General features: G+C 41.7%; 1 protein-coding gene across 2 annotated transcripts in view; it reads right to left on the bottom strand.

Moving 5' to 3' along the window:
• Positions 1 to 1055: 1055 nt before the first annotated feature.
• LOC114678869 (uncharacterized) overlaps positions 1056 to 27833 on the bottom strand; it is a 40358-nt gene continuing 13580 nt past the window's right edge. Inside the window, exons 3-4 of one of the 2 annotated variants that reach the window (XM_077986285.1) lie at positions 5198 to 5246; positions 1056 to 3873 (exon numbers count right to left, since the gene is read on the bottom strand). The gene's annotated coding sequence lies outside the window, so the exon portion shown is untranslated. Of the gene's footprint in view, positions 3874 to 5197; positions 5247 to 9426; positions 10942 to 27833 lie in introns of those variants that run through there. The other variant, XM_077986294.1, reaches the window with a different exon arrangement.

Here is a 27833-nt window from a genome sequence, read left to right as displayed (position 1 = left end):
AGGCCGAGGTGGGCGGATCACGAGGTCAGGAGATCGAGACCACCCTGGTTACACGGTAAAACCCTGTCTCTACTAAAAAAAAAAAAAAAAAGAAAATACAAAAAATTAGCTGGGCATGGTGGCGGGCACCTGTAATCCCAGCTACTCTGGAGGCTGAGGCAGGAGAATGACGTGAACCCAGGAGGCAGAGGTTGCAGTGAGCCAAGATCACGCCACTGCACTCCAGCCTGGGCGACAGAGCAAGATTCCGTCTCGAAGAAACAGAAAAAAGCTTTCACTAAGGGACCAAGGGAATATTAAGCAGGGAATGAAGGGAAGAAGGCTGAGATCTGCATCCAACAGAGAGTTTAGTCCTCCTGGGGACAGGAAGGGAGGTGGAAGGCGTCTTGTCATCTGAGATACTAGCAGACTCGTAGGCAGATTTTGCTGCCGATTCCCATCCTATATTTTTCAGAGATCTTCCGTGAATTTTAGAATTTGCTTAGGCTCAGAAAGAGGCATACAGTTTTTGTATCTTGAGTGGGGCTGTCACCATAGTTACCCTGTCCAATAAACTTTTTCGTTTAAATGCCTCTCACTTCAATGTACTATTTTATTCAGATCTCTATCTAATAAAGGAGGTTCTAGCAGTATCTGCCCTGGGAAAATTCTCTTCATTTTGGTCAAAAGAAGCAATCTTTATTAACTATTTTATTCTCTCCCATTGTCCATAAGAAGTAGGACAATTAATTTTTTATCATTTTTCTTTCTTACATGCTATCTGCATTTCTCCTTGTGCATAACAGGTAAGAACCATGTCTTTACCCTTTGATGAAGCAAGAGGAGGAGGTTATTTAGAACCATCCCAAAAACCTATTTAAATCATCCCATGTGTTGGAAGAAATAGCAGCCCCACACCATCAACTGGCTAGGAGAGGGTCTGGGCTTCACGCCACGGCTCATGCCGTTAGTCCCAGCTATGTGGGAGGTTGAGGCGGGAGGAGCACTTGGGCTCAGGAGTTCAAGGTCACAGTGAGCTGTGATTGCACCACTGCACTCCAGCCCGGGCAACAGAGCGAGACCCTGTCTCAAAAAAATAAAAAATAAAAAAAATAAAGGAAGAGAGTCCAGGTAAACCAATGGGTCTGAAGGACTGTCCATGGTTTCTAGACAGCAAAAGACCAGGGCCAAGAGCTCAGCTCTCTGCAGAGGACAGAGGCAGCACTGGGTGTGGAGCAGCTCTCAGAGGCAAGAGCCATCAGTGGGTTCTCAGTAGGATGGCCAGGTCAGTGTGGAGGGAGGTCCACTGGCAGCACCCCTTGCTGCACTGTGCCACTTGTCTCCTTATGAGTGTCGGGTCCCTGGCCTTCACTCTTTCTCCAGCCAAACCCTTTCTTTCTCGAGCATAGCTCTGAGCCCACTCTCCCCTTCAAAGATTCCATCTGCCTCAAAAGTGCTTGCCAACATTAAGTGCCTGGGACTTGTTCCCACCCACCTTCAGCCCTTCTGCCAGAGGGGTTGGAGAGGATCGGAAGGCAGAGCACGGGACATCCCTTTTTTCTGGGACATCGATGATCTCCTACCTGAGCCATATGCTGGAGTTCCGCATGAAACAAATTCTGGCACCAAGAAGCTCTGAAGCCTTTCTCCACACTCTGCTTCACTTGGCAGCTCCCCATTCTTACCCAAAGAGGAAGAATCACACGGCAGTTGCGGATGGCTAGAGATTTCAAGTGTTTTAAGGCAGTTAATTTTTGGGGAAAAGAGAAAGCTGCTCCATCTGTTCATTGAGTGGAAAAGCCTATTCCCAACCTGGAGAAAGAGAAGATCTTTGGTGCGATGCTGTGAAGGGACTCAGCTGCAGTAACTCATGCTTGTTCCACTCACAGCACCTTGAGGACCCCAAAGCCCCCCTCAGCCATAAATGTGTGGGACCAGCTGGTTCCTCTGACTTCGACCTTCTATGAAGGAATAGCATTTCTATCAAAATCAATTGGGAAGCCCTTTGAGATGGTCACTAGACTCACACTCACTGCCCACCAGAAAAGAACCCAGCCAAGGTGGACTGACAGGGTGCCGAAGGGGTAGCCTTCTCAGTCTGAAGCATTCTACTTCAGAACCACCATGGCTTCATCTAGGTGGTCATAAAAAATGCAAGTCCCTGGGTTGTACCCCAGATAGACTGAAGTTGAACATCTACAAGTGAAGACCAGGAGCCTACTTTAATTAAAAAACAACGACAACAAAACACCTCTCCTGGTTCTTGTTGTGATGCTTTCTGGACTACTATAACCATGTTCCAGAAGCTCTGAGCAAGGTCTTTCCCTACACCCAAACAGCACCAGAACTGAAATTTCTTCTTTGGAGGATTATTCTTGTGAGGGCCCTGGAATGTTGTTCAAGTTGTGGTTGATATGGTTGGGCTGTGTTGTCACCCAAGTCTCATCTTGAATTGTAATTTCCACAATTCCCACATGTCATGGGAGGAACCCAGTGGGAGGTGACTGAATCATGCAGGTACGTCTTTCCTGCACTGTTTTCATGGTAGCGAACGAGTCTCACGAGATCTGATGGTTTTAAAACTGAGAGTTTCCCTGCACAAGCTCTCTCTCTTTGTCTGCCGCCATCCATATAAGATGTGACTTGCTCCTCCTTGCCTTCCGCCATGATTGTGAGGCCTCCCCAGCCATGTGGAACTGTGAGTCTACTTAAACCTCTTTCTTTTGTAAACTGCCCAGTGTCAGGCAAGTATTTATCAGCAGCATGAAAACGAACTAATACAGTGGTCTTCTAAGGCTTCAAGTTAAACCATAAATACTCCTAAGAGGGAAGAACCTCCAAGCCACCTGGATGACAGAAGTATACAAGAACAGAGCTAAACTCTCTTTGTGAGTGAGGAAGCCAGAAAGGGGGAAAACAGCGTGAAAAAGCATAGGGGTCATGGACAGTTTGGCCCCTGCCTGGTGTGGAAGCCCCCAATCCAAAGACCACACAAAGAGCTTTACTACACTTACCGAGCAGGGAGAGCACTAACTTGTCAGAATCTCCGTGTCTCTAAAGGAGGAACTTACAGAGTTGTAGGGGCAGAGTTAGTTATGGGGTACTGTTTAACGTAGAAGTTAGGAAGCAGAGATTGGTAAGAATTTGCAAATCAGGTGAGTTGCTGAACTCAGATGGTCTTTGAAATGCATGGGTCCATGAGAAGTTACTCTTAACCCAGTCTGTGGTCTTATATTGGAACATATGGATTGGAACTTGACAAGCTGACATCAAAACAATTTGATCTTAGATAGTACAGGGCATGTCATGGTTTAATACAATTTTTCTGTTGTGCAATCATAGTACAGTTTCGCCTGGATGGCATCTCTATCATTTCTCACCACCAAACAAGAACATCAGCTCATCATTGCTTTATAATCACTTGAGGGCATGCTTTACTTATCACACTGTAACCCCTTCCAGAAACCAAATTCATAACTTGAGAATGCTAAAATGAGATTCTGGAAACTTGTTCCAAAAGAGGAATTCTAAAAGTGTTAGAGCAATGATAGCATTTTAGTAATAAGAGCACCATGCCCCAGTTGCCTCCTCTGAAAGACTGTTGTCATTCAGTTGTGGAAATTCCATCACCCTACTATGTACTTGGGCTATGTTGCTTCTCACATGAAGTCCCAAGGCAAAGGTGGTAGGGAGATCACCTAGCCCATGCCCCTTGCCACCGAACTCATCCCTCCAATTCTTTCAGTCAATTGGAATAAAACCTCCTACTATGACTTTTAAGAATAAGCACACTACATATATTCATCTGGCCATTTTCAGCCACCATTTATATTGTTTCTCTCACTGAACTTCTCAGAAGTCTCAGAAGATAGGAGAGAGTAGAAGCTTCCTGACCTAAGGAAAAAAAAAAAGAAAAAGACTTTTTTAGAGCAGTTTTATGTTCACAGCAAAACTAAGGAGAAAGTTCCCATATAACCCCTTGCCCCCATACACGCACAGCCTCCCACACTGTCAGCATCCCCCATTGGAGTGCTGCGTTTGCTACCATTCATAAACACATACTGACACATCATCACCACCCAGAGTTCCTAGTTTACATGTGGCTCAGTCTTGATGTTGTACTTTCTATGGATCTTGACAAATGTCTAATGACATGCATCCATCGTTGCAGTATCAGATAGAGCCATTTCATTGCCCTAAAAATCCTTCCCCCAACCCCTGGAAATTACTGATCTGACACTGTCTCCACAGTTTTTCCTTTTCCAACATATCATAAGCTGAACTCTCATCTCCTTTTAATGAACATGGAAACATGCACAGAGAGGTGTGTGATGGCTCAATGTGACACAGGCAGCTCCAGGTGTTCCCTCTCCCGGCCCCACATTCCCTCCACTGAGCCTCCTTCATGACTCTGTTTCTTGACTCTGCACAGCTGAGAACTTCCTAAGCTGCGATAATTTCAGACCTGAGTAGAATAGAACTCCTATGCCGATTGTTTCCGTGAACAGAGAATTTTAGGGAATGTTCCAGTTTGGCTAAAGGTCCATCTTCTTGATGAAGCTAATGGATGAAGCTAATGGAAAGCATTTAAAACAAAGACAATTAGGGGAGACTTTGTTTTATAAAACAAATCTGAATACTTGGGAGAGCAGGTTTAACTCAAATGTTCAAAAATTCCTTCACTAATACCAGCCTTTAAAAACATTTTTTTAGTTGACAAATAGTAATTGTACGTATTCGTGATGTACAATAATTGTACATCATGGTGCTATTTCAATACACATAAGGTATAGTGATCAGTCCAGGGTAATTTGCATATTTATTATCTCAAACATTTGTCATTTCTTTGTGTTGGGAGCATTCAATATCCTCCTCCTAGCTATTTGAAACTAATAACATATTATTGTTAACTATAGTCATCCTACAGTTAATACCTGGCATTCTTATCAGCACTGAGTTGAAGCTCATCTAAGGAAAAGCAAGGTTTTTATGAGCCAAGGACACGGCATTAACTCTCTTGAATTTTTACCAATTATGTTAAAAATAACTGTGCAATTCAGGTTCAATTAAAGAGGAGAATAAAGGGAGTGGAGCAGCACGTAGCAGAATGAAGCATTTATCTAAGACTGACAGCAAAAGCCTCTTTGACTTCAGCAGTGGAATTCAGTATGCTTCTTTGGAATGAAAGAGCAAAAGAAAAAAGGAAAAAGCCTCTCACCTGACTCTATCCTCTTCTCAAGTTCCATGACCTTGGGCTGTCAGACTCACTGCAGAAGGAAAATTTCAACAGTTCAGCAGTATCACTCCTATAGCTCGATCCTAGAATTGTTTCGGCCTGATTTCCATAGACATTTTTTGTAATCCACTGCCAACCTCTAGGAAATGGGGATGAGTGACAACAGTACCTGGCTAGAAATGACAGACTGTGGCTCCAGTTCTGGTGGTTTGTTGGTTCTACAGGTGAGCCTCAGGTGGTCATCTCTCCACTGTGGGGCTCTCTGACTTCCCTCTTTCTCAAAAGGATGTGGCTAATCCTTCACATTAGATCTTCTCAAAGATGCCTAATGATCTTAAGGTCTGTGCATCCCATGGTGTTTCCTTGGGTGCAAGTTCAGAGCTTACTGGAATAGGGACAGAGGGATGGCCGCATTGACCTTCAGGTTTTCTTAAATCCCTTTCTTCAGACAGAGGGGCTCAGGTAAAGGAAAGACATCACTTCTGCATGGTGAATGCAGCTGAGAGCACACTCCTCCCTGCTGAGTGAGAAGGCCTAGCTAGCAACTCAAGGAAGATGCTCATGTCCTGCTAAGACATTAGAACACACACAGGTACACACGTTGTACACACATGCACCTCTTTATCCAACTCCAAGCACCTGGTTAGGAGAGATCGTGTCACTGAATTTAGAATTGTCAGGTCACTCTTTATTTAAAGTCCTAGTCTTAGGGACTTCATTCACCTCTCTTCCTTAGTTCCCTCATTGGCCACCTCCTACTGCAAAGGCAACTGAGAGCGGATTTGAATCCCATAACGTTTACAGGAGCCTTGGAGTAAAGTGTTCCAGAAATAAAAGTCATCACATACCCAGGCAGGGAAACAGGGAAGATACAGGACATTCCTATTCCTTTATTTAATTTTACATTTTGTCTTACCTTTTTATTATCAAAAATTCAACATTTACAAAGTGGAAATCATACAATGAACTGCCATGTACCCATCACCCAGTTTCAACAATTAGCAACTCAAGACCAATCTCATTTCATCTATACCACCATCCATTCCCTCTTCCCATCAGATTGCTTTGAAGAAAATCCAGACATCATATAATTTCTTTTGAGGCATTTCTAAACATATGTATTTCTTAAAAATGGCCAGGCATGGTGGTTGGATTGTAATCCAGCACTTTGGGAAGCTGAGACAGATGGATCACTTGCAGTCAGGAGTTGAAGATCGGCCTGGCCAACATGGCAAAACCTTCTCTACAAAAAAAATACAAAAAATTAGCCAGCATGGTGGCATGTTCCTTTAATTCCAGCTACTTGGGAGACTGAGGCACAAGAATCCCTTGAATCCAGGAGGTGGAGGTTGCAGCGAGTCGAGATTGTGTCACTGCACTCCAGTCTGGGTAACGGAGTGAGACTTTGTCTCAAAAAAAAAAGAAAAAAAAAAAAAGAAAAAAAGAATAAGCACCCTTTTTTTAAATGTTATCACAATATTAGAAATTATCCACTGTTCAATCCCTCCAGTTATCTCAGAAATCCTTTTCTTAATAGTTTGCATCAGGATCTAAATAAGATCCATATCCACATGTTGCAATTAGTTGACAAGTCTCTAAAATATCTTTTAATCTGTGGGTGCCGCCTCCATTTTTTCCTTGCCCCTTATAACTCATTTGTTGAAGACAGCAGTTTGTCTCGAGAATTTTCCACAGTGTTTATGTTGCTGATTGCATCTCTGTGGTGTCATTTACCATGTTATTTTTTCCTCTGTATTTCCTGTAAGTTGATGATTAGATGTAATTAGATAAAAGCTTGCTTGCATTGTGATCTTGTTCTGGTTTTTTTCTTTATTTCTTTGTTTTTGGTTTCTTTTTTAGGATAATTCACATGTGGTTCTGAGTATTTTCATCACAAGATACATATTGTCTGGTTATCTGTTTATCAATAGCAACTATTTATGAACTGCCTAAATTCATTAATTGATCAGAGATTGTACAATAGTTATATTCTATCATCTTCTTTTTACTAACTGGAAAACTTCTGTAAAGAGAAGCTTCCTCTCATCAATGATTTGATTTCCCTAAAGTACATTTCATATAGGAATGGTGAAAGGAATTAATGTTTTCCATTTTTTTCACTGATTTAAAAACAGTAAGTTGGATTTCTAATATCTCCTAAAGTTAACCAGTAAGGTTTTTCCAAATTTTTTATAAATTCAGGGATTCAAGCATGTTCTGTGTGTTCAAGTCCATTACAGTTATTATCCTTGATGATATTCCAATTGTCCCTTCATTGGCCAGAGCGAGCTTCTAAAAGTTAGATCATTTCCTTTTGACCTGACTCTTTGAGAGCTAGAATGATTGATTGATTGATCTCTTGTATGACAACATGTTCTGGAATTCATCTTGCACATTTATTACTCCAGACCTGGAATTAGCCATTTTTTAAGGAGCCCTGTGTCTTTCAGTAAGAAACAGTATTTAGAGACCCCGATCCAGGCTCTAGGAGTGCTGTTGCCTGCTTCAGTTCCATTGTCTGGCCACGTCCTGGTTTGTTCACCTTCCCCTATTGGTGGGCATTTGTGCTGCATGTAATACATATCCTGTGCATACATTTTTGGGTATCTTTCTTGAGATCGATTGCCAGAAGTGGAATAATTGGAGCAAAAGGTAAATTTATACATCATTTTGCTGGACAATGCCAAATTCCTCCTTATAGAGGTTGTACCATTTTATATTCCCACCAGCAATGACCAACAGTGCCCATTTCCCCACAGCATTGCTAATTACATGATATTGTCACTTTTGGAGTTTTTCCAATTTGATAGATGAGAAATCGTATTAGTGCAGTTTTAAATTTCATTTTTCTCTTATAAATGAGATTGAGCATATAGTGAAGTGCTGTTTACATTTATCTTCCTGTGAACTCTGACTATATCTCTAGCTCATTTTCTATGCAGTCATTTTTCTATTGTTTCTCTATTTTTATAATATTTTCTATATTAGGGATATTAACCCTTTGAATTATAATTTACATTTTTAAAAATTTATTTGCTTTTTCACTTTGCTTAATACTTTTTTTTTTTTTTTTGGAGACAGAGTCTTGCTCTGTCACCCAGGCTAGCGTGCAGTGGCACATTCTCAGCTCACTGCCACCTCCACCTTGCAGGTTCAAGCAATTCTCATGCCTCAGCTTCCCGAGTAGCTGAGATTACAGATACGCACCACTACACCCAGCTAATTCATATATTTTTTTGTAGAAGCAGGGTTTCACCATGTTGGCCAGGCTGGTCTCGAACTCCTGACCTTAAGTGATCTGCCCACCTCAGGCTCCAAAGTTTTGGAATTACACGCATAAGCCACTGCACCTGGCCAGATTTTCTTAATGATACAAAAGTTCTTTTTTTTTTTTTTTTTTTTTTTTTTGAGAGGGAGTCTCCCTCAGTTGCCCAGGCTGGAGTGCAGTGGCACGATCTCATTTCACTGCAAGCTCCGCCTCCCGGGTTCACGCCATTCTTCTGCCTCAGCCTCCCCAGCAGCTGGGACCACAGGCGCCCGCCGCCACGCCCAGCTAATTTTTTGCATTTTTAGTAGAGACGGGGTTTCACCATGTTAGCCAGGATGGTCTCGATATCCTGACCTCCTGATCCGCCCGCCTCAGCCTCCCAAAGTGCTGGGATTACAGGCGTGAGCCACCGTGCCCAGCCAAAAGTTCTTTCTTTTATATAATCATCTTTATAAGTTTTTTTCTGATTTCTTCTGGATTTTGAAAGAAACCATTTAAGAAAATGCATATGGTTGTTTTTTACAGATGTAAATATTTCAGAGTGATGCATTCCAATTTTTTAAAGCAAATGAATTCTTATGTGGAAACCTAAGGTACTCAGGACTTGACATAATATAGACCTTCAGTGAGTGTATATGCATAAATACGTAGTAGGGTAGATATTTTTTCATTAAACAATACTATGTCACTGGCCTGGTCAACTGAGTCATTGGTAGCTCTATATCCATGTGTCATCAATGCCTATATGCAGAGTTTATCTTTAGTCAGTTAAGGACAAGCTGTACAGTGTGGCACCCATTATTTAATAATAGGACTATGACCCTGTAAATGTTCGTGTCTCATTTTCATATGACTTCTGGTTCAAGTATGAAATACCACACTGTGGACCCATTCACAAAGCTATAAGGGTGCCTACCCCTGTCTTCCTCTCTCCATTCATTCATTTTTTGTTGAACAACATTCCTTTGTCGAATACCTGCTATGTGCTAGACACCAGCAAAGCAGTTTACAATTTATTCTATTTATCTATTAACCTATACTCATTGAGATCTTAAGAGACACATCAGCTACAACAAAAAAGGAGCATTCAGTTCAAATTCACATTGGTTACTTTGAAGGCTACGTGTTAGATGTATTGAAAATATGTCTAGCTGTTTTAAGGATATTGTTCTTTGCTAGTTTATTCTTTACTAGCATGGAACATAGTTTAAAAAAAAAAAAGCTAAATGCACATGTTGCTATGTCATTTATCATCAGTAGTTGGATCACTTAGGAACCATAATGGTCTTCCTTGCTGCTATTGCTTACATTGCTGATTTTTCTTCTTTCCCCAGGAAATAGGATCTTATTAAAAATACTCAGTCCCATAGCAAAATATCATTTATCTGTGTAAGCTTGATGTTTTCAGTATTGAAACTATTTTATGTGGTTTGTAAAGTCAACAAAACAGTGGCTTCTGGAATGAAGCATATTTTGAGCCTACACACTCTGAGACCTATGACTTCAATATTTAGCAGTGATGGAGAAAACAACCCGAGGAATGCTTATTTAATGGGCAGGAAATTTTCGAGACTATGAGACCTGACATTTTGTCTTTTTTGTCAGCGCCATCCCATAGTGCCTGATGCATGTCGCTTTTCTCATAGAAGGAACGTGTGAATGCTGCTGCAGGCCAGAGCAGGTGGGAGGAGCGTGGAGCCCATCCTGGCTCTGGGATGACCAAAAGGCCAGCACGCCGTTTCCAGGGCCTCTATGTATTTGTTCCTCAAAGGGGACTGAGGACTCAGCTCCGCAGGCCATGGTGGAGAATAGGTAAAAGAGCCCATGATGAATAGCTATTTGTTGAAAATCTACCACACACGTGACATTGCCCTAGATGTGATAGTCCCTTGGTACTCAAAGTGTGGTCCCCAGACAGACCAGCTTTGACATTACCTGACAGTTTATTAGAAATGCAGGATCTCAGGGCCTGCTCCCAGGCAGACCACTGAGTCAGACTGCATTTTAACAAGATCTTGGGCATTTGTACTACACACTACATCTGAGAAGCATTCTATGGAGAACACCAATGTGGGCACAGTCCCTGCAAAAAAGCAACCATGCAACAGGAGGGAAGTTACATAATCATAATGTTATGAATCTAAACAATACATCAAGGGACAGTAAAAGACACAGGAATGATTATGAGACAAATACATGCAGAAGAAGGAGGGAACTCTACAAGATGAGGTGATCAGAAAGGCATTCCGGGGCAGGGTGTACACTGGTTCTGGGAAGTTGGGTAGGATTAGAGCCAAGGAGAAGGAGAGGATACTTTGGGAGGCAAAACCATCACCAGAGGTGAGAAGGGACACCCGAGATGTGTTCCAGGATCGCTGAATATCCACGTGTCTGAAGCCGATCGTGTTGCTAAGTTCTTTGCTGGGCTCTTCACTACAAGCAGTAGAAAGAGGCAGCCCTGCAGAACAGTGAATGTTTTAGGAGACTAGCAAATATATTTCATTTTATAATTTTAAGTTAGGCCATTCCAAAAGGTCTATTTGTTATTCAATTAATTCGTAGCTTGTGTTGTACCTAAGGTATTAATGCTTCTTCTGGGGTGGAACCCTTGGCTAGCCTACCTTCACATGGCTGGGGCACTCTGGTGACCTCTGTCCGGGATGCTGAGCCAACTACTCCTCCCCTGGGGCCACTCTGAAAAGCCATCTCTGCTTTGTAGAATACCCAGGGGTGATGGCAGGGGCTTGGAAGGGAATGTTTAAGGAGTCCTCAAATATGCACCTAAGGTATTGATTCTGAAGATATTCAGTGCTGTGTTACCGTTCATCACATTACTGTTTGGATACCTGCTGAGTTGCAGGTCTGTGCCAATAATGCATTGATTTTATAATACGTTTGCTCTGTTATTATCCTGTATGAAGAAGAGATTGTTCCCTTTTGTGTCAAATTCTAACCATTTTTTTATTATCACTCTCTTTGAGCAACTCATGGTGTCCTGCTGGTTTTAACGTTCACTGTCTGTAAAAAGATTCCTAGTTTACATAGTGACTGACATAGTCTGAGTGCTGTGTAGACAGTTTGTCTGAAGGCAACATTTTAAGGAGGTCCCCTCTGACAGAGATGGAAACAGGCACTAGGGAAGGGTTGCTGGCAATATACTCAGCTGCAGTGAATGTTCTTACCTAAAGGAGTTTGGAGTGTGATTCACCCGGCAGGGCGCAGATCGACTAAGCAGTCTCATTGTATTAATATTCCTGACTTGCTTTAAAGCATTGCTTGAGTATGCAATGGGCTCCACTCTGCTGAGTCATCAGACTCATGATGTTGGCCAAATGCTCCTGGCTTTGGCTGTCAAGACCAAGTGAACTTTGACAACTGACCAGTATTTGTTTTTTAAGGCATGGCCAGCAAACAGAGATTCAGTGGAGGGACTGATGCGAAATTGCAGTGGATGCTTAGCAAACCCTGAGCAAAGGGCTGACTTTGCCCCTCTGCTCTGAGGAGACAAGCTGGGTGCCCTCTTCTAGCCCTGATCTCTCCTCCCAATCCTTCTGAATTCTTGCCCTAGGCCAACCTGGCACCTCATTTGAGGTGAGATATGACATGTGCCCTGAGACTCTGAAGTGTCAAGTGGCAGGTAGAGAGGGAGCACGTGCCATCAGGATCTCACATAGTCTGTTCTGTTGACACAACTTGGGTCTGACCATGGGTCCACCACTTTAATAATTATTTTAAATAACATTGGTAGTTGTAGGGACTCCATAGGGTCAACATGCTGGACCAGGTATCTCATGTACATTAGCTCCTTTAAACCTCACAGCAACCTGCAGGGTAGGTATTATTGACATATTGATGGAACATTATGGGAAGAGGCCCCATAATGAACCTGAGACTTCAGAAATGCTCAGGGCTGGGGAGCCCCTTCCTTTTATGTGGTGGTTGTTTGGCTGGTTCTGATGTGCTCTCACTCTTTGCATTCTAGCTGGCTCTGCATCCTGTGTCTCTTTCATTCCTCCTTTGCCATCTCAGGTACTCTGGCTTTTCCTGCCCACCCTTGCACAGCCAGACCTCCTGGCTCTGTGGTTCCAGGTGAATTGGCCTGAGTCGCACAGAAACTCCCTTATCAGGAAGGGGAAATTGATGACGGGCTCTTGTCAGTGTTGATGCTTTCCATCTGCATCTCTTTAGGGACACCAGCTGCTGCCTGCCAGCCCCAGGTGATGTGAAAGGAACAAGCAACCAACCACCACACAGCGGTTTGTAAATTGTGTAATATACCTAAAGTTTCCGACCTCCTAGGCAAATGGAAAACCCACCAGTCTCACCTGTACAAATGCAAAGTTGTTCAAAAAGTGACTGAAATGGGGAAGAAGAGAGGATCCCAGTCACAGAAAGTATGAAAGAGGACCTCCCAGGAGAGGGGGGAAAATGGCAGATAGGAGGCAGGACTAAATTGCAGCTTTCACTCGGAGGGACAGAGAAGCGTGTGGAAACTCGCACTGTGAACTTTTGCTCCAAGAACTACTGCAGGAATATACCAGGAAAGCCAAGAGAATCCACAGACCCTTTGAAGGAAGCAGATTACTCCTGCAGGACCCAGGAGACAGCCCAAATACTGTGCGTGCCCAAACTGTGAAAGTGGGAAAGGAGAATCATCTGCCCATGAACACACACCCTCACTGGGGAATCTGAAAGTCCAGATCATGGGAGAAGGATTTGAGCTGAGACAATGTAGACACCCGAGTGAAATACAGAGGTAGAGGAAGCAGCAGGAAAGCCCTGCAGTCTCTCTGGGTCCCCAGGGAAGCCATTTCTGACTTGTTTCACAGGGGTCCCTGGGGAGGACTGCCAGAGGAACTTGGAAAAGACCACAGGGAGAAGGAAACCCCCAACTGAAATTTGTAACAATTCCAACAAGAGTTTCCTAGCCAGAACTCCGGGTAGGGCATGGATCTGATATGGGGAGGCATGAAAGTCCTGCTTGCTTTCTCATCCTGGAGGCTGGTAGCCTGGGGCAAGTTCTCAGCCCTGTTTACCCATTGCCTGGGAACAGACTCAGTGCTGGTGAGGTGGGGGGCGGGGGGCACGGTAGAAAAGACACTGGCCTTTTGGTTGTGTGGGAACTGAGTGAGGCCTGTAACTGCCAGCTTTCCCCCACTTCCCTGACAACCTGCATGACACAGCAGAGGCAGCCATAATCCTCCTGGGAACATAACTCTATTGACCTGGGAACCACACCCCCCATTCGCCACAGCAGCCACAGTAAGCCCTTCCCAAGGCAAGTCTGAGGTCAGACATGCCTAGCCCTGCCCCCACCTGATGGTCCTTCCCTACTCACCCTGATAGCTGAAAACAAAGGGCATATTCTCTTGGAAGTTCTAGGGCTCTGCCCACCACCCTTTACTACCACAGCTGATGCTCTCTTGAAAGTGCCACCTCCTGGCAGGAGGCCAACCAGCACAAAACTACAATAAGCAACGATACAACTAAGGACCCTCACAGAGTCCATTTCACTCCCCTGCCACCTCCACTGGAGCAGGTGCTGGTATCCTTGGCTAAGAGACCTAAAGATAGTTCATATCACAGGACTCTATGCAGACACTTCCTAGTACAAGCCCAGAGCCTGTAGCCCTTCTGGGTGGCTAGATCCAGAAGAGAAATAACAATTACTACAGTTTGGATCTCAGGAAGTCACATCCCTAGGAAAAAGGGGATGGGAGAGTACTACATCAAAGGAGCACCCCATGGGACAAAAGAATCTGAACAGCAGCCTTGAGCCCTAGATCTTCCCTCTGACATAGCCTACCCAGATGAGAAGGAACCAGAGAAATAATTCTGGCAATATGACAAAACAAGGTTCTTTAACACCTCCAAAAACAAAAAACAAACAAACAAAAAACTCGCTCACCAGCAACAAATCCAAACCAAGAAGAAATGCTTGAATTGCCAGAACAAGAATTCAGAAGGTTAATTATTAAGCTAATCAAGGAGGCACCAGAGAAAGGTGAAGTCCAACTTAAGGAAATTTTTAAAAATATATAAGATATAAAGGGAGAAATCTTCAGTGAAATAGATAGCATAAATAAAAAATAGTCACAACTTCAGGAAATAAAGGACACACTTAGAGAAATGCAAGATGTACTGGAAAGTCTCAGCAATAGAATCAAACAAGCAGAAGAAAGAACTACAGAGCTCGAAGACAAGGTTTTTGAAATAACTCAATCCAACAAAGACAAAGAAAAAAGAATTTTAAAAAAATTAACAAAGCCCCCGAGAAGTCTGGGATTATGTTAAATGACCAAACCCAAGAATTGGCATCCCCAAGGAAGAAGAGAAATCTAGAAGTTTGAAAACATATTTGGGGGAATAATTAAGGAGAACTTCCTCAGCCTTGCTAGAGATCTAGACATCCAAATACAAGAAGCTCAAAGAACACTTGGGAAATTCATCACAAAAAGATCCTCGCCTAGGCACATAGTTATCAAGTTATCCAAAGTCAAGACAAAAGAAAGAGTCTTAAGAGCTGTGAGGCAAAAACACCAGGTACCTATAAAGGAAAACCTATCAGATTAACAGCATATTTCTCAACAGAAACTATACAAACCAGAAGGGATTGGGGCCCTATCTTCAGCCTCCTTGAACAAAACAATTATCAGCCAAGAATTTTGTACCCAGTGAAACTAAGCTTCGTAAATGAAGGAAAGATAGTGTTTTTCAGACAAACAAACACTAAGAGAATTCACCACTACCAAGGCAGCACTACAAGAACTGCTAAAAGGAGCTCTAAATCTTGAAACAAATCCTAGAAACACACCAAAACAGAACCTCTTTGAAGCATGAATCTCACAGGATCTATAAAACAAAAACACACACACAAAAAAACAAGGTATTCAAGCAACAAATAAACAAATAGCATGATGAATTGAATAGTACCTCACATCTCATTACTAACATTGAATGTAAATGGTCTAAATGCTCCGCTTAAAAGATACAGAATTGCAGAATGGATAAGAATTCACCAACCAAGTGTCTGCTACCTTTAAGAGACTCACTTAACACATAAGGACTCACATAAACTTAAGGTAAAAGGGTGGAAAAAGATATTCCTGGTAAATGGACACCCAAAAGTGAGTAGGAGTAGCTATTCTTATATCAGATAAAACAAACTTTAAAGCAACAGCAGTTAAAAAAGACAAAGAGGGACATTATATAATGATTAAAGGCCTTAACAGGAAAATGTCACGATCATCCTAAATATATATGCACTTAATGCTGGAGCTCCCAAATTTATAAAACAATTACTGCTAGACATAAGAAATGGGATAGCAAGATAATAGTGGGGGACTTCAATATTCCACTGACAGCACTAGACAGATCAAGACAGAAAGTCAACAAAGAAACACTGGGTTTAAACTATACCCTAGAACAAGTTGACTTAACAGATATTTTACAGAACATTCTACCCAACAACCACAGAATATACATTCTATTCATCAGTGTGGCTGACTGCCACAGCTACTACTTGAGACCCTCATTGCAGCGGTTTTTACTGTTACTGCTTGAGACCGTCATTACAAGACTGAACAAAGGGATGAACATAGAAATGGTAACAGAAAACAAAAGAAACTATTTTAAGGAAAGGCTAGCATGGGGAAGAAGAAGAGAGAAGAAGAGAAGAAGAAAAGATAAGGGCTCCCTACTTCTAGTGAGCAAAGGCAGCCACCGAGCTTCCACAGCCCTTCTTATATATTGGGTAACAAGAGCAAGGAGGAGAAGGTAACAATTGGCCAGCTGTTTAACTGATCACAGGTTCTCATTATTACTAACAGGCTTCAATCATGCCTAATCACAAGAAGCACTTGTGTGGCCTCCAACACATCAGCGCATGGAACTTTCTCTAAGATACACCATATGATTGCCACAAAACAAGTCCCAATAAATTTAAGAAAATTGAAATTATGTCAAGTACTCTCTCAGACCACAGTGGAATAAAACTGGAAATCAACTCCAAAAGGAACCTTCAAAACCATGCAAATATATGAAAATTAAATAACCTGCTCCTGAATGATCATTGGGTCAAAAATAAACTCAAGATGAAAGTTTAAAATCCTTTGAACTAAACTACAATAATGACACAACTTATCCAAGCCTCTGGGATACAGCAAAGGCAGTGCTAAGAGGAAAATTCATAGCCTTAAATGCCTACATCAAAAAGTCTGAAAAAGCACAAATAGACAATCTAAGACCACACCCGAAGGAACTAGAGAAACAACAACATACCACATCCAAGCCCAGCAGAAGAAAAGAAATAACCAGCCAGGTGCAGTGGCTCACACCTGTAATCCCAGCATTTTGGGAGGCCAAGGCAGGAGGATCACGAGGTCAGGAGATCAAGACCATCCTGGCTAACATGGTGAAACCCCGTCTCTACTAAAAAATAAAAAGAAAATTAGCCAGGTGTGGTGGCGGGCACCTGTAGTCCCAGCTACTCAGGAGGCTGAGGCAGGAGAATGGCATGAACCCAGGAGGCAGAGCTTGCAGTGAGCTGAGATGGCACCACTGCACTCCAGCCTGGGTGATAGAGCAAGACTCTGTCAAAAAAAGAAAAGAAATAACCAAGATTAGAGAAGAACTAAATGAAATTGAAACAAAAAAATACAAAAGATAAATGAAACAAAAAGCTGGTTCTTTAAAAAAGATAAATAAAATTGATAGGCCATTAGAAAGATTAACCAAGAAAAGAAGATCCAAATAAGCACAACTGGAAATGGAATGGGAGGTATTACAACCAACACCACAGAAATACAAAAGATCATTCAAGACTGCTATGAACACCTTTACACAGATAAACTAGAAAACCTAGAGGAGATGGATAAGTTCCTGGAAACATACAACCCTCCTAGATTAAATCAGGAAGAATTAGAAACCCTGAATAGACCAATAACATGCAGTGAGGTTGAAATAATAATTTTAAAATTACCAACAAAAAAAAAAAGCCCAGGACCAGATGGGTTCACAGCTCAATTCTATCAGACATTCAAAGAAGAACTGGTACGATTCCTATTAACTCTATTCCACAAGATAGAGAAAGAGGGAATCCTCCTAAATCATTCTATGAAGTCAGTATCACCCTAATACCAAAACCAGGAAAGGACATAATAAAAAAATAAAACTACAAACCAACATCCCTGATGAACATAGATGCAAAAATCATTTTTAAAAAATGCTAGTGAACCAAATCCAACAGCGTATGAGAAAGATAATCCACCATAATCAAGTGGGTTTCATACCAGGGATGCAGGGATGGTTTAACATATGCAAGTCAATAAATGTAATACCACATAAAGAGAATTAAAAACAAAAATCACATGATCATCTCAATAGATGCAGAAAAAGCATTTGACAAAATCCAGCATCCCTTTATGAATAAAACCCTCAGCAAAATCAGCACACAAAGAATATACCTCAGTGTAATAAAAACCATCTATGGCAAACCCACAGCCAACATAATACTGAATGGGGAAAAGTTGAAAGCATTTCTTCTGAGAACAAGACAAGAATGCCCACTCTCCTACTTCTATTCAACATAGTACTAGAAACCCTAGCTAGCGCAATCAGACAAGAGAAACAAATAAAGGACATCCAAATTAGTAAAGAGGAAGGCAAACTCTTGCTGTTTGCTGATGATATGATCGTAAACCTAGAAAACTCTGAAGACTCCTCCAAAAAGCTCCTAGAACTGTTAAATAAATTCAGCAAATTTCAGGATACGAAATTAATATACACAAATCAGTAGCTGTGCTATACACCAACAGCAATCAAGTTGAGAATCAAATCAAGAACTCTACTCTTTTTACAAAAGCTGCAAAAATAAAATAAAATAAAATAAAATAAAATAAAATACTTAGGAATATACCTAAACAAGGAGGTGAAAGCCATCTACAAGGAAAACTACAAAACACTGCTGAAAGAAATCATAGACAACCCAAACAAATGGAAACACATCCCCTGCTCATGGATGGGTAGAATCAATATTGTGAAAATGACCATACTGCCAAAAGCAATCTACAAATTTAATGAAATTCCCATCAAAATTCTATCATCATTCTTCACAGAACTAGTAAAAACAATCCTAACATGTGGAACCAAAAAAGAGTTCACATAGCCAAAGCAAGACTAAGCAAAAAGAGCAAATCTAGAGGCAGCACACTACCTGACTTCAAACTATACTATAAGGCCATAGTCACCAAAACAGCATGGTACTGGTATAAAAATAGGCACATAGACCAATGGAACAGAATCCAGAACCCAGAAGTAAACCCAAATACTTACAGCCAACTGATCTTCGACAAAGCAAACAAAAACATAAAGTGGGGAAAGGCCACCCTATTCAACAAATGCTGTGGGCATAATTGGCAAGCTGCATATAGGAGAAAAAAACTGGCTCTTCATCTCTCACCTTACACAAAAATCAACTCAAGATGGATCAAGGACTTAAATCAAAGATCTGAAACTATAAAAATTCTAGAAGATAACATCAGAAAAACCCTTCTAGACATTGGCTTAGGCAAAGACTTCATGACCAAGAACCCAAAAGCAAATGCAACGAAAACAAAAATAAATAGGTGGGACTTAATTAAACTAAAGAGCTTCTGCACAGCAAAAGGAAGAGTCAGCAGAGTAAACAGACAGCCAACAGAGTAGGAGAAAAATCTTCACAACCTGCATATCCTGCAAAGGACTAATATCCAGAATCTACAACAAACTCAAAAAAATTAGCAAGAAAGAAACAAACGGTCCCATCAAGAAGTGAGCTAAGGACATGAATAGACAATTCTCAAAAGAAGATGTACAAATGGCCAACAAACATATGAAAAAATGCTCAACATCACTAATGATAAAGGAAATGTAAATCAAAACCACAGTGTGATACCACCGTACTTCTGCAAGAATGGCCATAATCAAAAAAGCAAAAAATAATAGATGTTGGCATGTATGTGATGAAAAGGGAACACTTCTACACAGTTGGTGGGAATGTAAACTAGTACAACCAGTATGGAAAATAGTGTTTTATTTAGTTAAAGTTTAATAAAGAACTAAAAGTAGAACTACCATTTGATCCAACAGTCCCATTACTGGGTATCTACCCAGACGAAAAGAAGTCATTATCCAAAAAAGATACTTGCATACACAAGCTTATAGCAGCATAATTCGCAATTGCAAATATATGGCACCGGCCCTAATGCTCATCAGTCAATGAGTGGATAAACAAATTGTTTATGGAATACTACTCAGCCATAAAAAGGAAAGAATTAATGGCATTTGCAGCTACCAGGATGGAACTGGTAACTATTATTCTAAGTAACTCAGGAATGAAAAAAAACAAACATTGCATGTTCTCACTCATAAGTGGGAGCTAAGCTATGAGGCTGCAAAGGCATAAGAATAATGCAGTGGAATTTGGGGACTCAGGAGAGAGGGTGGGAGGAGGGTGAGGGACAAAAGACTACAAATTGGGTTCAGTTTTTACTGCTCGGGTGATGCGTGCACCAAAATCTCACAAATCATCACTAAAGGGCTTCCTCATGTAACCAAATACCACCTGTTCCCCCCAAACCTATCGAAATTTTTTTTTAAAATAATGCAATCAAAAAAAGAAAAGAAAGAGCAGCTCCAAGACCCACTGAGGTGTCCACAAGACCCCTAAAAGGCTTAGAAACATATGTGGGTGCCAACATGAGAAACTCTCTAGGCATCTCCAGAATCTCTTCTACAGTGATATTGGAGGAGGTAATTCACTGTTACCTCCAACACATCCTGGTCTTGGAATACTCCAATTCGAACATGGGTTTTTAACCCATGTTCCTGTTTCCTGTCCTGTTAGCCCACACTACACTCAGTAGTGCTGAGGAGCAATTAGGGTGACAGACAGATTGTGGGTTTCTTTATGTTTGGAAAGAGCATATGTTTTGGGAGCCACTCTTAACCATCATACTTTCAGCATCCTCCAGGCAGCTTCACTGTGGATACCCCCAGACATTTCTTTCTGAGTAGGAGATGTAGTTGTGGCTCATCAAGACTGCACTCAAGCTCTGGGAGAAAAAGGGAGACCAATTGCACCCTGGAAGCCAATCAGCAAGTGGGAAGTACCCAAGGACACATGTGCACAGAACCTTTCCGCTGCCTCCCACTTCTTTGCCCACTGCTCTCCAGGCTGTGCCTTATGAGGAGCAAGTATGACAGCCTTTGTCAAAAAAATCATAGACCATCCCAGCCTCCTGTGTGCTCCAGCCGCTCTGAGCCACGGAATCATCTGAGTACAGCATTGCCCTCATCACTCGCTTCACTTCAATCCAATTACACAGTCCAATTTCGTGATTCAAACTTGACTTTATTCAGGCTTATTTGCTCCCCTTCCAAATCACAGCATTACTCTGGCTTTTAAAATCTAAATGTGTCAAGGCTCAAGGCATGTGGGGTGGGTTCCTACCTATTCCACTGGCCTTATCTATTGCTCTATTCTTATAGCATCAAGTTCCTTTTCATTGTGTCCCCTTTGACTAGAAGGCCCTTCTCCCGCTCTTTAAAAGATTAGCTTATCTTCCTTTAGGTTTCTGTCCAATTTTAGTTTCTCTAGAGACCATCTTGAAACCCCATTAATACCCCCCCCCCCCGCAATCACAGACCCACCACAATGAGATAGAAGGTATGATATGGTTTGGCTGCGTCCTCACCTAAATCTCGTCTTGAATTGTAGCCCATTATTCCCACGTGTTGTGGGAGGAACCCCGTGGGAGATAATTGAATCATGGGGGCGGTTTCCTCCATACTGTTTTCATGGTAGTGAATAAGTCTCACAAGATCTGATGGTTTTATAAGAGGAAACCCCTCTCATTCTCTCTCTTGTCTGCCACCATGTAAGACATGCCTTTCGCCTTCCACCGTGATTGTGAGGCCTCCCCAGCCACGTGGAACTGTGAGTCCATTAAACCTCTTTCTTTATAAATTACCCAGTCTTGGGTATGTTTTTATCAGCCACGTGAAAACGGACTAATACAAGGTGGGACTGGACTCCCCAGAGGAGGGGCTCAGACACTGGACCAAACTGAGGACTAGGGATGGGACAGAAGCAGCTTTCCATAGGACACACCCACCAGTATGTCCTGTTAATTTACCATTGCCATGGCAACACCATGGCAATGTTACTGCCCCCTTCCATGGCAACAACCTGATAACCCAGAAGTTACTCCTCTTTTCCAAGAAATTTCTGCGTAATCTTCCCCTTAATTGGCATGTAATTAAAAGTGGGTATAAATATGGCTGCAGAGCTGCCTCCCAGCTGCTGCTCTGGGCACACTGCCTGTGGGGTAGCCCTGCTCTGCAATGAGCAGTACCTCTGCTGCTGCTGCTATAAAATAAAAGTTGCTGTCTAATGCCACTGGCTCACCCTTGAATTCTTTCCTGGGTGAAGCCAAGAGCCCTCCTGGCACTAATCCCCAATTTGGGGGCTCGCCTGCCCTGCATCAACATCACCCAACATCATTCTTTTACTTGCTCACTGCCTGGTTCCCCACTAACATGTAAGCCCAAGGAGGGCAGATTCTGGAAATGTTGTCTGTATTGCTCTATCCTGTCAAAGACAAACATAGGCCAGGCGTGGTGTCTCACACCTATAATCCCAGCACTTTGGGAGGCTGAGATGGGTGGATCACCTGAGGTTGGGAGGTCGAGACCAGCCTGGCCAAGACGGTGAAACCCCATCTCTACTAAACAAAATACAAAAATTAGCCAGGCGTGGTGGCACGTGCCTGTAATCACAGCTACTCGGGAGGCTGAGGCAGGAGAATTGCTTGAATCTGGGAGGCGGAGGTTGCAGTGAGCCAAGATAGCACCACTGCACTCCAGCCTGGGCAACACAGCAAGACTCCATCTTGGGAGAAAAAAAAAGAGAAAGAAAAGGGAGATAAACATAGCTGGACATTAGTTAAGGCAGTAAAAACAGATTTTATTCAATAACTGCTGTCAGTAAAGGAAAGAACTGAGCTTCAATCTGATTAATGCAGAGGTCACTGGGCATTTTAAAGGGTCTTGAGCAGAGTTAGGGAAATGAAAAATTATAAAAGTTATAAAAAGTGATAAGGGGAAGTTGATCCCATGTGAAACTCATGTGGGTTTGCTAACTGGTACAAGTCAAAGTTAGGCTCCTATGCACTCCCTCTGAGGCTGGGAAACAGGGACCCTATCATCAGGTGTTGCTGGAACAAACAGTAAACTCCTTGGGCAGCCTTGAGGTTTCTCAGAAAGGCACTTCAAGGGGGAAGGGAGGGCCATCCAAGGGATAAGGCCTTGTGCTGTTAGAAATTCTACTAGTGTTTGTTCAAGTCTTACTAGGGCAAAGATGAGGGCTAGTGGAGAAGAAGGCTCAGAGGAACCTGGTCAAGGAGAGAGTTCAGTCAAGGAAAGAGTCTATCAATCTCCAGCACAGTGCCTGGTACGTAGTAAGTGCTCATAAAATATTTATTGAACCAATGAACAAATGAGTGAATGACTAACAGGAGGATGAACCCCCTCCGTGATTACTCCCTGGTGTGGAGAGTGAGCAGGGAGGGTGCTGGAGGAAGTGAGAGGTGCAGTTCTCCTACCCACAAGAACCCCAGGGTAGAGGGTGGCAGCTCAGCAGAGCTCAGCCCTCAAGCCTCCTCTCACTCCCCACAGAGGGCTGCGGTCCTTGCAAAGTGGGGCACAGCAGAAATGCTAGAATCTTCATTGACCTTAACTCAATAACATCAACTTGAGAGAAAAGAAATTTCAAAAGCACTAGCATCGGGTTGTAATGTGAGCATGTTTGCAGCAATAACACATCTGTTGTGTTGAAACACCAACAAGAAAAACAGAAACACCTGAACAACACCTACATTTTTTATTCTTGACAAGATCAAATAGGTTTACTCCTCCAATAAGCTACACAAACTCTGGTCGTAATTAGCACTTGGCTGTGAGAAGTCTTTGCCAGATTTTTCCCTCACCTGTGATATGCTGTAAACATAAACACAGGAAGGTGTGCTGGCCTGGGCAAACTAACCTGTGCTCCAGGGCATCTGACAGATGGTTAACCTGTGAGTCTCAACTCTGGCAGCAGAGTGATTTTAGAGGAAAAAGGAAGGAAATACCTAGCACAGCAGTTAATAGGTGTTCTTGATTAGCACCTTTTGCTCAAGTAAGAAATGATTTCCTGTGAAGGCTTTTTGGTCATTTTCATGTTGATTACATGGATTATGTAAAGTATTTCTTGAAAAAGATGAAACAGTTTCTAGGAAAAGTGTGCTGGATGAGAGTGCAGAACACTGATGTTTTGGAGAGGATTTCACTTTGAGTTATTATGCATAATGCTGCTCTGAACATTTATGTGCCAGTTTCTTTACAGACATATGTTTTCTTTTCTTATGGGTTTATACCTAGAAGTGGAATTGCTGGGTAGTATAGTAATTCTGTTTACTCTTTTGAGGAAGTGCCAGGCCATTTTCTGAAGTGGATTTCCACCAGCAGTGGATGAGGACTGTAATTTCTCTACATCATCTCCAAGAGTTGCTATTGTCTGCTTTTTTTATTCTAGCCATTCTAGCAGGTATGAAGTGGTACCTCATTGTGTTTTTTAAAAATTAATTAGTTTTGTTCATCAACAATTAATAAGTATATATATGTATGGGGTACAATGTGATGTTTTGATCTATACATACATTATAGAAAGATTAAGTCAAGATAGTTAACATGCCTCATTAACTTTCCATTTTTTGTGGTGAGAATGTAAACAATCCATTCTTTAGCAATTTTGAAATATACAATACATTAATATTAACTGTGGTCACCACTCCCTGAATAGCCAAAGATATCTGGAGCAAAGAGAACAAAGCTGGAGGTATCACACTACCTGATTTCAAAATATATTATAAAGATATTGTAATCAAAACAGCATGGCAGCTGGGTGCAATGGCTCATGTCTATAATCCCAGCCCTTTGGGAGACCAAGGCAGAAAGATACCTTGAGTCCAGGAGTTCGAGACTAGCTTGAGCAACATAGTGAGACCTCATTTCTACAAAAAAAAATTAAAAATTGGCCAGATATGGTGGTGCATGCCGGTAGTCCCAGCTACTCTGGAGGCTGAGATGGGAGGATTGCTTAAGCCTGGGTGTTCAAGGCTGCAGTGAGCTATGATTGCACCACCACACTCCAGTCTGGGCAACAGAGTGAGACCCTGTCTCGAAAAAAAGGAAAAGGGAAAAGAAAGAAACAAAAATCATAATGGCACTGGCATGACAACAGACATATCAACCCATGGAACAGGATATAAAGCCCAGAAGTAAACCCAAGTATTCATGGGCAATTTATTTTCAACAAAAGTGCCAGGAAGACACAATGGGGAAAGAGCAGTCTCTTCAATAAATGGTGCTGGGAAAACTGTATATTCATTCACATGCAGAAGAATGAAATTGGACCTTATCTCAGACATCATATACAAAAAAATCAACTCAAAGTAGATTAAAGACAAATGTAAGACCTGCAACTGTAAAGCTCCTAGAAGAAAATGTAGGAGAAAAACTTTATGACATCGGTCTGGGCAATGATTTTTTGGTTGACTCCAAAAGCATAGGCAACAAAAGCAAAAACAGGCACATGGGATTATATCAACATAAAAAGTTTCTGCATAGCCAAGGAAATAATTAACAGAATGAAGAGACAATCCACAGATTGGAAGAAAATATTTGCAAACCATACATCTGATAAGGGGCTAATATATTTTTAAAAATGAGGAACTCAAACAAGTCAATAGCAAGAAAACAAATAATCAAATTAAAAAATGGGCAAAGGACCTGAACAGGCATTTGTCAAAAGAAGAGATACAGATGGTCAACAGGTATGTGAAGAAATGCTCAACATCTCTATCGGGTAAATGCAAATTAAAACCACAATAAGCTATTACCTCATACCTGTTAGAATGCAGTTACCAAAAAGGTGAATAATAGCACACGTTTGGTAAAGGTGCAGAGGAACAGGAACAACACACTGTTGGTGGAAATGTAAATTAATATCACCATTTCAGAAAAGAGTATGGAGGTTCCTTCAAGCCTAAAAACAGAACTACCATAAGATCCAGTAACCCCACTTCTGGATATAGAGCCAAAGGAATTAAAATCACTATGTCAAAAAGATATCTGTGTTCTCATGTTTATCATGGTTTTGCTTTGCATTTCTCTGATGGCTAATGATGTTACGCATCTTTTCATGTGTTTATTGGCCTTGGTATATCTTCTTTTGGGAAATACCTCTTCAGATTATTTGCCCATTTTTTAATTGGGTTGTCTTTTTATTATTGAGTTGTAAGAGTTCTTCACATATTCTAGATGCAAATTTCTTATTAGATATATGATTTGCGAATATTTTCTCCTGTTCCATGGGTTGTCTTGTCAATTCTTTGATGGCGAGAAGCATGAGTTTGCTGTTGTGCTTAATGCCTTCCTTTCTGACAAAACTGCCTGATAACCTTACCAGATGCCCTAATTCACCAATCATCTCTCCCAGGAGTCTCACATTTTCCCAAAAACTTCCACTTGGATCTGGGAAGCACTTACATGGTCTTTTATTTCTTAAAATTAAGTACATTTTTTCGTAAAGGCACAATTTCCTTTCCCAAAAAGAGTCATTTCAAAGACACTATAAATTTCCTGAATCTTGTCCAAAGTTTAAAACTGACATCCAAGAAGGAGTGGCCTCTTTATTTTACCTCCAGAAATGTATCTGAAATGCAGGCAGGTCCCATCAATCTAAGATACTCTCGGCTTCATTGCAGCTGCAGCTGCGAGACAGACCTCGTCATTTTGGCTGTTTGTGCACTTCTGGAGGTATATTTAGGTTGCTTCTATTTAGTGTTCCCAGAATAGCCATAGTTTTTTGTTTCTCTCTCATCCTCTTAGTTTTATTCCTTCCTGTCCCAAACTGCGGGTGATATACAAGATGATTTCCAAAACCCTTTCTACCTCAGAGAGTCTATCTCTGAAACAGTGTCCAGGCCTTCCTTTGCAGGAGCACAGTATATCATCTGTAGCCATAACCCACATCCACTAGCAAGCAGCAGAGAACAGTCACCAAATGCAGGAGCAGCCCCATGGCTCACAACTGAATTGGGCTCATGTACTCCAAATCCCAGTGTGATTTGATCACTACTATTTAGATTCATAGAGAAGTATCCTATGAATTAATATGTAATGTGCTTGGATGAAGACAAACTTGGGTTTACCTCTATCATTTCTGGGCAGGGTTGTAGCTAAATATTGTGCAATGAAAGTGATTTTTGATTCCTTTTCATGCTAACAACTTAAGCTGACATATTTGATAGCTTCAACTAGCTCCACCGGTGGTCGAGTAAAATTTTTTGTGCTTCATGTTGTCCATCCCATTAACAAATCAAATAATGCTGCAGGTACCATGGTTACATGTGCCTTAAATTTTGAGAACAACACTGCCAGAGACAGATTTTCAAGTTACAAACATCCTTCATATCTTAGATGATGTATTAGGTTGCTACAAATCCCAAATTAGAATCTTGCTATCGATAGAGCATTTAATGCCCATTCACTTTAAATAAGCAATCAAAGTTAAAAGAAAACTCAGTGAGCTTCTCCTGTGAGTATTTGCCACAAATTCGGCCCAGCAGAGAGCTCTTCTGGGGACAGTCCCCACCCCCAGGAGTGAAATACAAGACTTGAATGGGTTGATGCCTGATAGTTTTCTGCTGATGATGTTTTTGGTTTTGGGTGTGGTTTTTTCCATCTTTGCAGTTTTACAAAAAGCAATGGTTTAAAGAAGGGGTTAACAGCAGGCGGAGCTTGTAGTGAGCCGAGATTGCGCCAGCGCACTCCAACCTGGGCTACAGAGCGAGACGCCTCCTCAAAAAAAAAAAAAAAAAAAAGAGGTTAAGGTGTGTGTGCAAATGCAATAGCAAAGACATGGAATCAACCTAAATGCCCATCAATGATAGACTGAATAAAGAAAATATGGTACATATACACCATGGAATACTACGCATATAATATAAAAGGAACAAGCTATAAAAAGGAGCAAGATCACGTCCTTTGCAGGGACGTAGATGGAGTTGGAAGCCATTATCCTCAGCAAACTGACACAGGAACAGAAAACCAAACACCACATGTTTCACTTATAAGTCGGAGCTGCATGATGAGCACACATGGACACGTGGTGGGGAACAACACATACTAGGGCCTGTCGGGCAGTGGGAGTGGGAAATAGAACTAAAATAAAATAAAACCTTTTTTAAAAGAGGTGTGTGAAATGCA

The sequence above is a fragment of the Macaca mulatta genome, chromosome 1 (genome assembly GCF_049350105.2).
Source record: "Macaca mulatta isolate MMU2019108-1 chromosome 1, T2T-MMU8v2.0, whole genome shotgun sequence".
NCBI lineage: Eukaryota > Metazoa > Chordata > Mammalia > Primates > Cercopithecidae > Macaca > Macaca mulatta.
Note: the sequence above shows the minus strand (reverse complement) of the source record. Positions and strands in the feature narration are given on the sequence as shown.